This window comes from Biomphalaria glabrata, chromosome 7 (genome assembly GCF_947242115.1).
Source record: "Biomphalaria glabrata chromosome 7, xgBioGlab47.1, whole genome shotgun sequence".
NCBI lineage: Eukaryota > Metazoa > Mollusca > Gastropoda > Planorbidae > Biomphalaria > Biomphalaria glabrata.
In genome coordinates this window covers 41,683,079-41,701,187 of record NC_074717.1, presented here as the reverse complement: position 1 = coordinate 41,701,187, position 18,109 = coordinate 41,683,079, and the positions used below count along the sequence as shown (strand labels likewise).

General features: G+C 39.2%; 1 protein-coding gene across 1 annotated transcript in view; it reads right to left on the bottom strand.

The window, feature by feature from the left end:
* The window catches only part of LOC106070861 (carbonic anhydrase-related protein-like), a 55,214-nt gene that overhangs the window by 32,937 nt on the left and 4,168 nt on the right, over positions 1-18,109 (bottom strand). The gene's annotated exons all lie outside the window — the stretch shown is intronic.

The window sequence follows — 18,109 nt, the reverse complement described above, 5'->3', positions numbered from 1 at the left end:
GGTATACGTCTGTTACACTTGTATACGTCTGTTACACTTGTATACGTCTTTTACACTTGTATACGTCTTTTACACTTGTATACGTCTGTTACACTTGTATACGTCTGTTACACTTGTATACGCCTGTTACACTTGTATACGTCTGTTACACTGGTATACGTCTGTTACACTTGTATACGTCTGTTACACTTGTATACGTCTGTTACACTTGTATACGTCTGTTACGCTTGTATACATCTGTTACACTTGCATACGTATGTTACACTTGTATACGTCTGTTACACTTGTATACGTCTGTTACACTTGTATACGTCTGTTACACTTGTATACGTCTGTTACACTTGTATACGTCTGTTACACTTGCATACATCTGTTACACTTGCATACGTCTGTTACACTGGCATACGTCTGTTACACTTCCATATGTCTGTTACACTTCCATAAGTCTGTTACACATCAAGAATAATCCCTTTATTTGCCTGCTTATAAGGTAAAGCACTACCCTGACTTTGTACTCAACAGATTTTTTTCATTAAAATGTAAAATTTAGTGTTTAAAAGAGTTAACGATTTTAGGCGTTTTCTTTTTATTTTATGAAGCAATGTGAAAGAAAGACAACTCGAAGGACTGAACTGATGGAACTCTTGTGGCAGGAAACTGAAGGGCAGACGACTTAATTTCTCCCAACAGTTCAACTCACTTCTAGACAAGAGAAGAGATCGTAATAATACATTAATGTATAGAATACTTCACGCAAAACGTCACCTTTACCAGTGGCAATAAGATACTGATTTAAATGACGATCAAGCCTCGGTCTGGTAAATACTATAAATAGAACTCATTTCACTTATGGCGGCTTAAACTTCAATACGTAATTTTATATATATGTAACTTTTTTATTAACACAAACAATACACAATTAAACTTTTGGCAATTACATATGACAAATAATTTTGTGTTTCCTACACCTCCTTTAATCTGACGCTGTCAATATTTGTTAAAGTGAACCTTGTTTTGTTACTTCAATATAATAATCACTATTTTTTATACTATTATTGTTATTTAAATCATCATTCGCATTTCCTGATGTGCCCTAAATCAAAATTCTTTAAAAGAATTTTAGTCCTCTTATTATTCTTTCAATTTAATAATAAACTTAACTTTTTCTCTCCTAGCTGACGATACCAGCGTTGATTCCACCAGAATATGTGGTAAATAATTACGGAGAGAAAGAGTTAAATCTAGGAGGTGTTATAAACTGATAAAGAGCTGAGACGTAATCAAAAATATCGATGAACTAGTTTTTAGAACTATTTTTTTTAAATACTCATAAATACCAAACTATTAATAAATATATCTTATTCCATACGCTAGGACTAATTCATATAAGTACTCTTATCTTTTCGGGTTTTAAAAGAGCAAAAACACTATAATATTTCAAACAATCTATAAGAACAACTCCATCACAATGTGTAACATATTTGAGTAATAGTACACCTAGCTTACTACTACCAACAACACGCTGCTAGTAACACAATTGCACACTGTTCCCTCCATGACAACACTGTATCGACAACGTTTCCTTATCCATTAATAACCACACTCGATCATAACTCAGACAAAAACAGACGCTCGAATTCGATTCTTAAATAAAATAGATTCGATTCCATCCTTAAATAAAATTTATTCGATTCAATCCTTTAAAAGAAACTGTTCGATTCGAGCCTCGAATAAAATATATTCGATTCGATCCTTAAATTAAATACATTCAATTCGAAATGAAATAAAATATTCGAATCGATCCTGAAATAAAATCAATTTGATTCCATCCTTGTGTATATTAGAAACAAAGGGCTGTATTCATTTACTTTCCTCACAAATAAAAAAACACAATAATGAATTCCTTATCACTGCAATATAAGATAAGCGACACAAGATGTGAACATTTCATTGAACGATTGAAAATCCTGGCTCCGCCCTACACCAGGAGATCGTGACGACTCGGTGGTTTTTGTGAAAACACAAATAATTGCAACCAACAAAACAATTACGATACGGTCTGGTATCTTGTGTATTGATTTTATCCCTACGTTCAAGTCTTGTGGCGGTCTAGATCCTAACACAAAGATACAAAAAAACAAACTTCTACTCAGGGAAAGGGGACTTGGGGGAGGCTAGAGGTGGGGGGGGGGGATTTTAATTGAGTGAGCTGCCCCGATAACAAGTGTATTAATAGGGATATTCGTGAGTAGCGGGCTTTCGGGGTCTAAAAGGTCAACGGTGTTATCGCTGAGAATGGAGTTGACACCAAGCGGAATGTTATCGGTGGTTATAATGTCATAGAGTAGCGACATTGACACGTGTGATTAAGTTAGCGGTATGCTCTTGCTGCTTTCAGACAGGGGGCGTAGCTGGGAGCTTCCAAACACCCCAATGTGTCTCCGAAGCCTTATTTCGAATAGACGTAAATCTAAAAAAAAAAGGGAAAGCGAAGGGGTATGGGGGAGAAAAGGGAGGTACAGAAATAATTTTATAAAGATTGATACATAAAAAAAGTTAAACAGTCTTCAGTTTTTAAAAAAAAGCTAAACATAGCAATAATGAAAAGTTAAATTAGTAAAAATCGAGCAAATAAAATGAAGTTATTCTTTCAACTGGGGCGCGGCGTCAGGGCGGTAAAGCGCTTGGCTTCCGAACAGGGAATAACGGGTTCGAATCCTGGTGAATACTAGGATTTTTTTAATTTCGAGATCTTTGGGTGCCTCTGAGTCCACCCAGCTCAAATGGGTACCTGGCATTAGTTTGGGAAAAGTAAAAGCGGTTGGGCGTTGTGATGGCCACATGACACCCTCGTTAACCGTAGGCAACAGAAGCAGATGAAACATCATCGGCCCTATCAACCATAACGGAAAGGGGAACGATTCCTTTGAGAAAGTCCAGAGAGTTTATCCACTAAATTGATATTGTGTCAGTGGCGTAACTAAGGGGGGGAGGGGGGGGGAGAATTTTAAAATCCCCCCGGGCCCCCACCTAGGGGGGGGCCCCCAAATGGGTGTCCGAAATTTATTTGTAAATACATAAATTAATATATTTGATTGACAAATAGTGTCAACAGGTGTCTTTTTTTTTTCAACATTTATGGATTAAATTTATCACAAAGACTAAACCTAAATCTAGGTCTATCAGTACGTTGACTTTGTTGACATTTTAAAAGTATTTTTTCCCAAAGAGATCAAAGTTTTTTTTTAAAGTTAATTTTACATTTTAAACTTTGTTGCCACGAATAAAACTGCATGATATACAGCGAATTCCAGGTATCTTGTTACCTTTACTAATAATAGATCTAAATGGCGAGTATTTTATGGCTACACTAATTAACCTTGAAGCAAAATTTACAGAATCAAGTATAACAGATTCAAAAGTTATTCTTAATAATGCAAGAATAGTCCATTATTCGGGTTTGGCGTCTATAATTTCAGAATTAAACTTCACACTCGAGTTATTACCCCTCTATTCATCTTTCCTCAATCCAATGGAAACTCTATTTTTATTTCCATCTAATCCTTTTGCTTTCGCACAAAACATAAACAACAAACAATGACGTAATATCATATAATATTAGCACATCCTTCCTTTTGAAGTTATTATCACACCCTTCCTTTTAAAGTTCTTAAGAGTGATATCTACTAGCAGGGCCGGCCCTAGGATTTGCGGGGCCCTATGCGAAACGGATCGTGTGGGGCCTAGTCTGGGTAGGGATGAGCATAATGTCAAAATTATTTTTTTTTAATTAGAAAATAGGCCTACTTTCGTCTTTGCAATAAATTTTTATCAAATGAAAGCTCGCAATGCCACTTTTTATTTATAGGCACCCCAAAATGTCGATTTCGTCTATTCTTCAGGAGATTTGAATAAATTCAAAAAGTTCAGGACTTTATCATATATTTTGGCTTTTCATGAGATTTCCTGGAGGCCCTGGAAAATCAGGAGGTCGCGAAAACCTTGTTATTTTATATACGTTATAATGGTTTAATTTAATAATGTACACTTGGAATTAGCGCGGGGCCTATGAAAGCGCGGGGCCCACTGCGACCGCATAGGCTGCAGTGGCCTAAGGCCGGCCCTGTCTACTAGGAACAATTCGTCCACTTCTGGTTGTCTTGACTGGCACAACAAGTTCTCTAGACCTTGGTCTATAACTGTCTGTTTCGTTTGTTCCAACAGTTTGCAGTTTATTGTCTCCATCGGTATCATAGTACCCAGAGATGTCTTCATCGAAACTCTTATTCAAAAAGCGTTGATTTCTTCTGTATGTTTTTCCATCATTTGTCTTTATGATGTAAGATCTGGGTGCTAAATGTTTTTTTTTATGACAACTGCTTTCTGCCATGTTTGACCTAGACGAACTCTCCGGCAGAATAATCTTTAGGTAGTCTTGCTTTTGCATTGTATTTCACTTTGCTTTTCATCTGTCGTTCGTTGAGTAATGTCTCTGCATTTTCAGCTACCGATGGTTTCAATAGTTTGGGATCAGTTGGAATGATTCCCTGAGTCTTCTACTCGTCAGCAGTTGTGATGGTGAATACGGCAGTCCACTTATCGGAGTATTTCTATACTCGAGCATAACGAGATATGGATCTTTCCCACTTTTGTATGCTCTGTATCCTTTTGCTTGCGCACAAAACATAAACAACCAACAATGACGTAATACCATATAATATTAGCATAGAATCTTCTTCATGCAGTGGAAAATTAAGAATTTTTTGCCTATCTTGAATTCTGGTCAAAGCTCTTGCGCCCTATTAATATAGTTCAGAAGAAACTACAAAAGTCTGGACTGCATATACGGGAAGCTGCTAAAGAAATTAGTACCCTTTCATGCTTTCTGCAAAATGATGAAAAACTGACAAATACCCAAATCCATCCAAAAAGCAAAAGAAGGTAGTGAATATTATGGCTTCCCTGTAATCAAAACAACCAGAAGAAAGAAAAGACTTGATGGGAAGTTGAGTTCTAATGTAGGACTGTCAAAAGAACTGCAATTCAAACGTGTTGCGACAGAAGTGCTGGACAGATTTCATATGGAGATGAAGGGCAGATTTCAAAGGCTGGAAAGAAAATGGATACCTTTGGGTTTCTTCTTGAACCAAGATACCTGTTAGATGAAGACCCGCTTATAACTAACTGTGCTACTTTTCCTGTTTGTATGATGAAATAAATGGCAAATCGCTTTTTCAATGATGTCATTGATGCACGAGCACTTTTCATCAACCAACCAGTTATACAATCACCAATAGACATATTGAGGAAACAGGCTTCATATGGTAATTACGTGTGCTCAAACCTTACAACCTCCTCCGAATACCGCTCAGGCCACTTCCATTACGTCATGGGAGAGATCATTCTCAAAGCTCAAGTTCATCAAAAGCTATCTCAGGAGCACAATGACACAAGAAAGGCTTATCATGGCTTTAATGTCAGTGAAGTCACAAATACTAGAAAGTATCGATGTAGTTGATGTTATAGATGTCTTTGCTGCACAGAATGCACGACGTGAAGCGATATCAATTCAGATTTGTCACTTGTGCATTATTTAACTAATAAACAACGGTATTATTCATTAAAAGAGTCTTGATTAATTTTTGTTAAGTTTACTGATATACTGAACAAATTTGATTTGGGGCTTATATATTTTTGCGTACATTATCCCATGTCATATGTCAAAATGCAAGGGGCCCCCAAAGAGGTCAATCCCCCCGGGCCCCCAAATCCCTAGTTACGCCCCTGTATTGTGTTGTCATGGAGTGTGTGTGTGTGTGTGTGTGTGTGTTTCCAAGGTGACGCTGAAAAGAAGTTAGAGGTTGGTTGGTGGCTATGCAGTGAGGATGATGAAATTACAATAGGGCGCGAAACGGCAGACGACCCAGAGATATGAAAGACCATGGGCGTGTCATTATTGTGCGCTAGATTTTGCTTAACTTTCATTTCACTTCATAGTTGTAGGTAACAGTCTTTCTCTTAAATTAAAGTACGTCTGCACTTTAATGGGAATGTTTTCCTCATCACGTGGTATCTACAGATGTAGGCTCATATGTTTCCCTGAAGCGTATAGTACATCATGACCCTTTTTTTTTTTTGGCTAAAAGAGGCTGTGTCAGCCTGAAGCCTGTGACCCCGGAGTGGCCAAAAGTGGTCATGTTTTGACCTGAGGCCAGAGACCTTCATTTTTCTACACTGATGTGTGATCTCCAGAATATGACGATAGTGTATATATTATTTGACTAGGGCGGTGTGATTGCTATTTTTGAAAGTGTAACATGGGGTACTCTTACAAGCGACCTCATTCAATTTGTAACAGTGCCCAAGCGGTCCAGCAGACCAAAGGATAGGAGAAAGTGAATGTGAAGTTAGATGTGAACCTGGCCTAACTGATGTCTTATATCGAATATCAAATTGGTCTAATTGTTTTGTAAAGGGCCAATTTTTTATTCCTCAAGACTAAAACATTTCCGTAATTTTTTTTTCTTTGGTTAGGTGTCCTCTGAATACATTGTATAGCCGTAGTTCACACGATAATATGAAAAACTACTTATTAATTGTTGTTTTAAATTATGTCTGACTTATATGCATACTAAATAGATTTTTTCTCTTTAACAAATAGTAAACATTTTTTTTGTGTGTTAAATAAAGTAATTAGTATAACAGAGCTTACATAGCTTAAAGGGAAACTCCGATAGTTTTTCAAATTTTAGTTATTGACATATTTAAATTCTGCGTAAAAAGTTGTAATAGTAAACATTGTATCATTTTTTATTTAAATGCTCGGAAAATTTTATATTTAATAAATTAGACAGAAAATTCTCCACGCCCCCCCCCCAAAAACGGGGTTCTGCGAGATGTTTTTAGTTTTTAAAAACGTGACGTCACAAGTGTGCTGGCTAAATTTAGATCTAGACCTATCGGATCGCATTTATTGTTACGCTTCACAGCTAGATCTAGTCTCCACGTTGATTTATAATCGGTCTTTGTTTATAAATAATATTCTAGATCTAAACCTCTATTTCTACTTGAAGAAAATGAAATACTGTTCTTCAGCTTCTTGCAGTAATTCCAATCACAAAGATAAAATCAGCAAGTATGCTGATACAGAAATTAGTGTCTCTTTTCATTTGTTTCCAAGAGATGAACTTGAATGAAGTTTTAAAGGGAAAATGGGAAAAATTTATTCGCCTGAAGAGCAAATATTTTACAAAGGCATTAGCTAATTCCTGTTTATGCTCAAACCATTTTGAGAGAAGCTGTTTCAGCAACTTCATTTTCATTGCTGTGGAAATGGGATTTGAAAAAAATTGAAGTTAATACCAGGTGCAGTACCAACAATACATTGGATTTCCAGGCCAAAGAATTCAATTAATGATACTACTGAGACATTTAAAAAAAACTGAAGTTCATAAATATAAATGAATCAGATTTGTGAGCTAGAAATTTACTACGAATACTAGATCTACTATTAAATTTCTTATAAAGTAGATCTATCGTCTACGAAACTCAATTCCAACTTTTTAACTTTTGACCTTGGGGGTGTGTCTCGCCGGCTGAGCCAGCGTCAAGCTCTCTCATCACTTTTTCCATGTCAACCAATGTTAGGTCAAAACGGCACAAAAAAATCATAATTTTCTAACAGTCAAACATACAGTCATAATTTATACACCATTAGAAATTTCTTTTAAAGTATTTTAATGATGTACTAACGAAAAAATTTTTTATCGAAGATAATTTTTTTTCCTCGTCCTCGTATAACTTGGCGCCTCCCTATCTATAGGATTTGAGTGCACACTCGTGACGTCACACAGAAATTCGGTGAAAATCTGACTGTTTTGGATGCGCAGAAAAATTATGTCACAAAAACATCAATTACTAAGTTATTCTTGCAAATAAAATATTCATTATCTATAAACCAAAACACATATTATATCAAAAATTGTCAAAACCATCGGAGTTTCTCTTTAACAATAAAGATAATTTTTTAAAAAATTGTTAACGAAAAATCTACAACCATTTGCATAAATGTGTTTAAAATATGGTAAATAGTCGCCTCCCCTAATAAAGAGCCGGACGGACGGACGGACAGACACACAAAACTAATAGCGTTTTTTCCCCTTTCGGGGGGCCGCTAAAAATTACAACGAGCAACGGGAGATAATCATAGTTTATCCATACCAGCGTGAGAAAAACAATAACAGGGTTAAGGAACTTGAATCAGAAAGTTAATAAAAAATGTTGCTCGGAGACGAACTGAAAATGTTTCGTTTCTGTAATTTGAAAACTTGGATGTATAGTTAATGAAACAAAAAAAAACTACTTTATAAGAATGATAAGTTAGATGGATACAACTTAAGAACCACTGTGTGAATTAGAAACCAAACCTGAACAACTTGCCAGAAATGCAAAATCCACTGCAGAACTTGCCAACCTCTAAACCAGTGTTTCTCAAACTTTTTTGTCTGGCGGCACAGGAAAAAAACTACAAAAATTTCGCGGCACACCACGAAGAGCAATAGTTGTTTTATAATAAAAAGAACAACAGATTTTACCTGTTTTTAAGTATTACATTTAATGTGAAGAGTGTGCCTGTTTTCGAGAGCAAATGTGATCTAATCGAGGCTCCAAAGTCAACAAACAAACTCGCATTTCATCGTCTATTGTAAGAAGTCTCTCTTTTCTTAGACTTCTTCAGTTGTCGGATTTGTAGCTTCATTGTTTCCAAATAGATAGCTGATCCATCCATACTCATTACTTCCAACTTTTGGGAAGTAATGCTGTAATGCCGACTGCAGGTGTGTCAAAGTGTGCAGAATTTCGGGGGTGATTTCTTTATTTGAAGCGCATTCATTGTAAGTAGGAGAAGGACGCCTTTCGCGATCTTACTTAGCCACAAAGACAATTTTTCACCAAATGACTTTCAGTTTTGAGGATGCAGTGATGATGGTTTCCGATGGTCATTGAAGACTTAAATTCAATGAATTTAATTTGTCAAATAAATCAGAGAGAAATGTCACCTTAACCCACCAGATCTCGTCATGAATAGAAAATCCGAAGTCTTTTTTTTTTCAGCCTCCAAGAATGAAATCAGCTCAGCCTTAAGTTAGTCGACACGCTTTAACAGTTTTCCCCTGGAGAGCCAACGAACGTTGGTGTGATACAGGAGACATTTGTAGTCTGAATCCATTGCTTCACAAAGCTTTGAGAAAAGTCGGGATGCAAGCGGTCGAGATTTTATGAAGTTTACAACTTCAATCACTTGATCCAGAACAGACATCAAATCTTTCGGCAAAGAGCTTCTGATTCAGCCTCTGTGGTGTGTGCTTTATTGCGTTTTGCTAATAACTGAGCAACCTTTTAACTTGCAATCAATCCCTTTTCTGGCAGCTTTAGGTAGTTCGTAAGTGTCTTAGCTTGTTTATTTTGTTGAGCCCTGATATTTTCCAAGTATTCTTTAGGTTGCGCTTTTACATCTCGATGTTTTGTTCCCAAGTGTCTCTTCAATTTGCTTGGAACAAGCGCCTCATTCGACAGAGTTGCATTGCAGATCAGACAGAATGGCAATGGAGATTCTTCAGTTCCCGAAGATATGAAACCATATCCGATAGAATCTTCTTTGTACCTTCGTTTGGTTCCTTGCTTTTCATTTAACGCTTTCGCAGTCTCATTCTTGCTAACGTATTTCTCCATGGATAACAATGAATAACGCTTATTGATAAACCCTCTCCTCCTGCTCTCCTGCATGCTAGCAATGGTTCACTATCACGACCAGATCTTTCTTTAGTCTCTGCTAACTTGGAATCTGTCATAACTTATCAAGTACTAGGCGATATTGGTAGTGACCACCTTCCAATATTACTGACTGCCACTCTTTCTAAAATGAACACCAAGACCACTAAAGAACCACGAAAGTGGTGCTATAGTAAGGCTAATTGGAAAGGATACGAGACAGCTGTCGACAATGCCCTTGAAAAAATCAATGTAGAGTCTAGCTCTGTCGACCTTGTGTACCGTCAAATAACAACAGCTATCCTGGGCATGGCTAAAAAGTTTATTCCTCGAACTTACCCTTGTAAAAAATTCAAAAACTTTTGGACGGCTGAAATCAACAAACTTGTTATGGCTCGGAGAAGGGCATACAAAAAGGTCCAAAAGAACCCAAACAATCCAACACAACACTCAGGCAGAAATACAACAGACTCAGCCAACTAGTCAAAACGTCTGTTAACAGGGAAAAACGAGAACGTTGGACCAACACCTGTGCAAGGTTAAGGGACAGCTCTAAGGCTTGGAGTCTTCTGAGAAATCTCGAAAATGCTGGGCGTACGAAAACAGCAACCCCATTATCTTCACCGAGTGGGGTAACCATTTCATCGAAAAAGAAAATTGCCACCTTGTTGAACAAATATTTTGCCAAGATCAACAAGGCTGCCAAGAAGTCCCCAATGTCCAAAGCCATTGATAAAGCTCGCAAAGCTGATGAAAAAAAATACCGAAAGGAACCACAGACCGAAAGTGCTGAGGGAACGATGAACTCCCCCTTCTCGATAGGCGAGCTTAATGCTGCCATAAGGAAATGCCAGCTTAAAAAGGCTCCCGGGCCGGATGGTATTACCCCCGAAATGCTTAAACATGTAGGGGGGAAAGGAAGGGCCGTGCTCTTGGCATTCGTAAATAGAACCTGGGCAGATGGTCATCTGCCCAGGGCCTGGAAACGAGCCACCATTATTCCTATACCAAAAAAGGGAAAAGATGCTTCCACTGCTGAGGGCTACAGACCCATCTCACTCACATCTTGTGTGGGAAAGATGGCTGAAAAAATGGTAAATGAGCGTCTGGTTTGGTACCTTGAGAGTGCCTGTCTTATAGCTCCAGAACAGGCTGGTTTCAGGGCTGGAATGTCCGCTATAGACCAAGTCAACATCTTTGTGCAGAGCGTAGCAGATGGATTCCAAAGGACCGAAAGCACATACGCAGTCTTCATTGACTTAAAACAGGCATATGATAAAGTATGGCGGCCTGGTTTGCTTCATAAGATAAGAGCCGTGGGGGTGCGGGGACGGATATATTACTGGATTAGAGACTTCCTACAAGAGCGTACAATAAGAACAAGGATGTACGGAGAAGTCTCAGGGGAAATGACCCTCGAGCACGGCCTCCCCCAGGGCTCCGTCCTGTCATGCGCCCTTTTCACGGCCTTCATAAATGACCTACCGGCTCAGCTAAAATGCCAAAAGCTGCTATATGCTGATGATATTGTCCTTTGGAAATCCGGAAGGAGCGCATCCTCTATACAAAAAGTGCTACAGGAGGACCTCCATACGCTCTGCTCATACACACAAAAATGGAGGCTAGAAATAAACACCTCCAAGACGGTCTATTCTCTGTTCACGCTCGGGACTGGCATTCTCGGGCAACCTTTCCAGCTCTCCCTCAACGGAGTGGCTCTCAGCATGGAAAAGCTACCCAAGTACCTTGGTGTAACTTTAGATCGCAAACTAAAAATGTGTGAGCACATCCAGGATGTTGTAAGAAAGGCCTTAGGGAAACTTTGCATTGTGCGGAAGCTGGCATCCACGAAGTGGGGAGCCCGAGCAGACATGCTTCGATCCCTGTATTTAGGAGCAGTCCGATCACAGATAGACTACAGCCTACCTGTGCAAATTTATGGCTCTAGGACTGCTCTTGAACAACTTGATAAAATACAGTCCCAAGCACTAAGATTTGTCTGTGGAACCTTTAGGACAAGTCCAGTGAATGCGGCTGAAATAATGGCTAATATAGCTCCACTAACCCTTAGGAGGGAAAGGTCAGTACTGACCTGCTATGAGCGGTATAAAAGGCTGGATGAATACCTCCCAGCTAGAAAACTAGTGGATGGTTGGAGATGCAGAAGACGTATCCAGATGCAGTCTTTTATGCATCATGCCACTAGACTATCTGATGAAGCTGGCCTCTCCACCAACCGACAAAACATTCAACGCTTTCATCCCCTTCCCCCTTGGTGTCGCCCAACAACCCCAGACATACGCTTGAAATTAGTAGACCCCAATGCCACTCAGCAAAGCCGTTCATCTAACGACCTTCAAATCCTAGCTCTGGAGACCATTAATACCTTCAAGCCCAGTGCTATTTTTGCATACACTGATGGATCGGCATCAATAGATTCTGGAAGAGCAGGCTATGGAGCCTACATCGACTTTCTTGGCTCTCACACAGTCAAAATCTTTGGACCATGTGGTAGTGTTTGCAGTTTTGATGCGGAGACCATGGCAGTCTGTGAAGCCTTAAAAGTCATTGACTCTCAACTCGGCGAGGGAAATTTGAGGGCAACACAGATTGTTGTGGTCACTGACTCAAAATCTGTACTACATGCTTTGCAAAGCCCCGGACCATGGCCCCCCAATATCAACACTGTCATCATGGCTTCACATAACATCAAACAACGCTATGGCACCCCTGTAATAATGCAGTGGGTACCGAGTCACATAGGTGTGACTGGCAACACAATCGCAGACTCTTTGGCCCACCAGGGAGGGCAAATTCCACCCACTGATCAGGCTGTAAGCTTTCATCAAGCCCTGGCTATAATACAAAAAACAGAAATGGAAAAGTGGTTTGAGTGCTGGGACAAGTCCCAAAAAGCCCGTGGAGTCTGGGAGCGCATGAGGCGCCCTGACCGCACTTCCCCGTGGTGGAGGCTGTCCAGGCCTGAGCAAGCTATTATAGCACAGTGCAGGACAGGCCACTGTCCTGTTGGCTCATATTTCTCGCAGCTATGGCCAAATTTCGATTCACGGTGCCCTCGCTGCGGGGAAGAAGAGGAAACCGTGCCTCATATTCTGTTTGACTGCCCCAGACTTGCTGATCTCCGTCTCGACAGGTCTGGGAAACCCAAAATTCTCGACCTGTATGGCGACATTTATGCACTACGCAAGACAGCAGGGTTTCTGTCCAGGGCTTTTGCAAGAGAGGATTTGAGCCTCTCAAGCCCTCACTCTAATGGAGTTTGATGATGATGATGATGATGATAATTTGTTATTATTAGCATTGTTATGACATGATTAGGAAGTAGTTAGGAATTAGTTATTTGTTTCGGGAATAGGGTAAAGTTTTAATTAGCGACAAGTGACGTGACAGATCTTTTAAAAATAAGAACGCTCTAAACGACGCTAGAAGGAGGACGCTTATTGTAGAGCAGTAGACTTGAGTACGACATTATTGACATCGGGCGATTCCCTTTTGAGTATTAAACATATTTGTAGAACAACATATCAGCGTCGACTACCTATTTGATTGTTTCGGCCTTTCGCCGGTGTTACTGACGTGTTGCGTTCAGCGTTACCTACAGTAAGATCTACACTAGACAGATTGTGAAGAATCAACACCGCGCAGAGGTCTTAACAGCATACACCTAACCAATTTACATGAAACACATCGCTTATTATTATCGTTACCAATTCAAGAACTGCTGTGCGTCTGCTAAGGCGGCCAACATTTTAGTCATTATAATAATGTATATATAGTGGACAATTCCATAACCTGAATAGGTAACACCCCTTTCCGTCACTATGGAGCGATCCACTACTATTACTGGTCGTTGTAAGTGGGGATGTCATCGCAACGTAAAATAAAAATTGAATAGTAGACATGCCAGTGTAACGCTGCACGTATGGCGATCTGATAACTCCCGCGGCACACCAGCAAATCTTCGGCGGCACACTAGTGTGCCGCGACACACAGTTTGAGAAACACTGCTCTAAACAATGTGGAAAGACAATGGCATAGCCCTCGACAATACCGATGCAGTCCCTGGTCATGGCCACATCCTTATATGCAAATGAAGAGATGAGAAACAGGATTAATACAGCAACTGAACCACACGATGACATGCTAACCGCCGTCCAAAAATGCAAGCTTAAACTTTATGGCCATATCACAAGGTCACTAGGGCTCGCAAAGACCTTCTTTCAGGAAACAGTACCAGGAAGAAGAAGAAGAGGCAGACAGAAAGCGATGGAAAAAACGACATAAAAGAATGGAATGGATTGTCATTGAAAGTGACATCCAAGTCAAAAGACAGAGAGGAATGGAGGAAGAAGGTCAACAGATCTTGTGTGGTGCCCCAACGGTTCAACAGACTAAGAGATAGGTGAAGGAAGAAAAATAAATAACGGCTTTCTAAATTTAGTGATTTTACTAAAGGTGTTACTCTAGTCAAATGTGAATATTCGTTTGTTATGAATCTCACTGCTCTATTTTGTGACTGTTCCAGTTTCTTAATTTTTTCTTGAGTTGAGGGGTCCCAAATAGAGGAAGCATATTCCATTTTTGGCCTAACCAAGCTTAAATCCCAGTCTTTACTGTTTAAAATATATTTTAAATATTTGTTAGGACTGTGACACAATCTGCATCTATCTCAGTATTTATAGCCACAGTTATACTAATAAACGCTTGGCTCCTGAACCGAGGTTTGCATCTCAATAAAGACTGGCATTTTTTCATTTCGGGATTCCACCCAGCTCTAACCGGAACCTGACTTGGGGAAAGTAAAGCGGTTGGTCGTTGTGTTGGCAAAGAAACACAATCTGCCCTTTTAACCAAAAGGGCTGAGAGAAGCTTTATCTACTTTTATCATTGTTATCATTAATAATAATAAGAATAAGGCTTGTCTTCGAGTCCGAAGATTAATGAGGAATGCAGTATTTCCCTTGCCTACGCAGCCACAGCTATGACCTACATATTTTGCCAAATCTAGCGCAAAATTATAGTTAAAATTTCTATTTGGTTTTAATGTTTCTGTTTTAATTTGGTTTGTTTCGTTGTAAAGAATGAGCTCCCTCTAAATGGTCCATAGTATATATAAACGATGCTCTATGAAAACGTACTTTCCTATATGTTTTTAAAATTTAAATATGCAGCTTATTAAAACCAACAAAAGAAACGTTGATAAATACAATAAAATAGGATTTTTTAATAAACCCTATTCACCACTTCAAAGGATTCCATTTTATTAGAAAAGATGTGAGTTTTCTGATATCTGATATTGTGTTGATTGTTCTGGAGTTGAGGATACTTGTATCATTTTTCTGTCTTTAGGGGGTTCATTGGTTAGGTAGTATGTCTTTGATGTTAAATAATATTTCTATTATTATTTCTATATTATATTTTTAGGTTAATCACTTTTCAATTGCTTATGATTTAATACTTGTGAATTATGATTACTTACAAATAAAAACATATTTAAAAAAAAAAAAAAAGCCCACAAAAGAGGCAAGATGGCCCATAAAAGAGGCACATAAAGCCCAAAAAAGAGGCAAAGAAAAGAGGCCTAAGGCCCAAGTATTCCTATGATGATAAAGCTAAAACTGAATAGCGCAAATTCTGAGGTTTCCTTTAAAAAAAAAAAAAAGAGTTTTCTGAAATGAACAAAATCTGCAGGGTGTGTTACAGTTACTAAAACTAACGTAACTAACTAGAATATATATAGATGTTTGATTTCAAAAGAAAATAGGTTTCCACCAGCAGCACTAGTGAAGTTAACCCCTGAGAGTAACCCCGCACTGAATGTAATTTTAAAATCATACTTAATAATTGCAGACCTTACTGTTTATTGGTTTCAGGTAGCAAGCTCAATGGTTTCGAAGTGAACGATGAATTGTCTAATTAACACTTAATTAACACTGATAGGAACCCATTCTTCTTTATAATTGTACACGGTAGAACAATATCCTTGATGTTGGCATGTTTAACTGTTAATTAAACAAAATACTATCTGTCTGCTGCAGAAAGATCCGAGGTATCACAAGCAGAGACCTTATTATAAAGGAAGAGATTAGAGACAGCACCAACACCGCGAATGGACCCCCACGACGACCTGCTAACGACTGTCAAAAGAACGCGAACTAAAGCTCTATGGTCATATCACAAGGTCCTCGCAAAGACATTCCTCCAGAGAAAAAAGAAGAGGCAGTTACGTTAGAGTAAGCGATAGGAAGACAACATAAAAGAATGGATGGGCCTGTTATTGAAAAAGATTATGCCAAGTTCAAACGAAAGAGAGGAATTATTATTATAGCTTTTATATGGCGCTACTTTTATGCTTATAGCATGCTCAGAGCGCTTTGGTCCAATCTCATTTGTGGACCAGTGTGGGGGGGGGGGGGAGGGGGTATCTAGGAGTTGGTTTTCCGTGCTGCCTTTGGGCGCTCAGTAAACACAACTCTGCCCGAGTCGGGTGTCGAACCTCGAGCCCCTTTCTAGGTAGCCAAGCCAAGCCAAGTTCCAGCGTACTTGGCCTCTCGACCATGGAAAAAGACGCTCAACAGATACTGTGTGGTGCCCCGACACACTAAAGAATAGATGAGCTGGTGGTGTGTGAATTTGATGCTAGCACAACACAGTACTCTTAAATTTTCTGTTAAAATTGTTAGCTCTGTAACCAACTTTCACCTTTTTGTTCACTCCGTTACTCCTCTCTCTCTCTCTCTCTCTCTCTGTCTCTCTCTCTCTGTCTCTCTCTCTCTCTCTCTGTGTCTCTCTCTCTGTCTCTCTATTCTCCCTCCAACTTGCAGGGATGAAATAAAGCTTCAACAACACTATTCACACACCGTTCCTCAAAGGGCCGTTTGTACTGCAGAAAATCTGCACGGCTGATGTGGTGTAGAAAAGAAGTATGGAGGATATTCACGGGTGTGCTCGGTCTTTGGCCTCGCTTCTAACCCAAGCGTCTTTGGATGCAAGCCCTAGGTAACAAAGTTGTAAAAACTTACACCTGCTTGGATCATTCCCAGATAGAAGTTTGTTCAAACAGTCAGATGGATGCAAGTTTCCCTAAGCCTAGATTTCCATGAATAGTACAAGCTTTCATAAGTCTAGAGTTCTAAGATTCTTAGACTCAACTCTTAAAAAGCTTTCAAAAGCCTAGATTCATAAGACTCTTAGACTCAACTCTTAAAAAGCTTTCATAAGCCTAGTATCCCAAGAGTCTTGGGCTCAGCCCCCAGTACGTAGACATAAGCGGGGCAATACATCAGAAAGCAAGCAGACGACATGAATGACGGAATTAGCAAAATTGAATAGCAAGTTCCCATATTATTTTTTGTTTGTTCAATGACAAACAAGACTACTGGGTTTAAGGGGAGTGAGACTGTCAGTAATGGCGGAAGAAATATAAAGTTAACTCTTCGGTGCATCCGGTCTACGAAAGAAGGGAGGTGCTGATAGATTGAAATGCCAATTTTAAAACTTACTCCGTTCGTTAGCACAAAATAATTTCGTTGTATTTGTACCCTTAAACCTTCACTGTACGAGTTAAAACTTATATAACAACAAAGGGTAATGAACTAGAGGTAGAAAGGTGGAGTTAATACGAAGATCAATTGATTCGCATCGGTATATCGTTTCAATTCTTTTTTTTTTTTAATTCAGCAGGCAACAGTGACATGCAATTTAGTGTCCTTGACATTGTCTAGTTTATCGGGAAAAAAAATCCATTAGATCTAGTCAAGTTCAAAAATTAAAAATGAGTGTAGTAGGCTATTTCCCGTGAATAGTCAGACCCCGATGTGATATAACCTGCTTGTCATATCCGTCGAGGACAGGAGACTATGGAGATATGTTGTTGGCAGCTAGGACAAGGGAATTTAGAGATATGTTGTTGGCAGCTAGGACAAGGGAATTTAGAGATATGTTGTTGGCAGCTAGGACAAGGGAATTTAGAGATATGTTGTTGGCAGCTAGGACAAGGGAATTTAGAGATATGTTGTTGGCAGCTAGGACAAGGGAATTTAGAGATATGTTGTTGGCAGCTAGGACATGGGAATTTAGAGATATGTTGTTGGCAGCTAGGACAAGGGAATTTAGAGATATGTTGTTGGCAGCTAGGACATGGGAATTTAGAGATATGTTGTTGGCAGCTAGGACATGGGAATTTAGAGATATGTTGATGGCAGCTAGGACATTGGGAATTTAGAGGTATGTTGTTGGCAGCTAGGACATGGGAATTTAGAGATATGTTGTTGGCAGCTAGGACATGGGAATTTAGAGATATGTTGTTGGCAGCTTG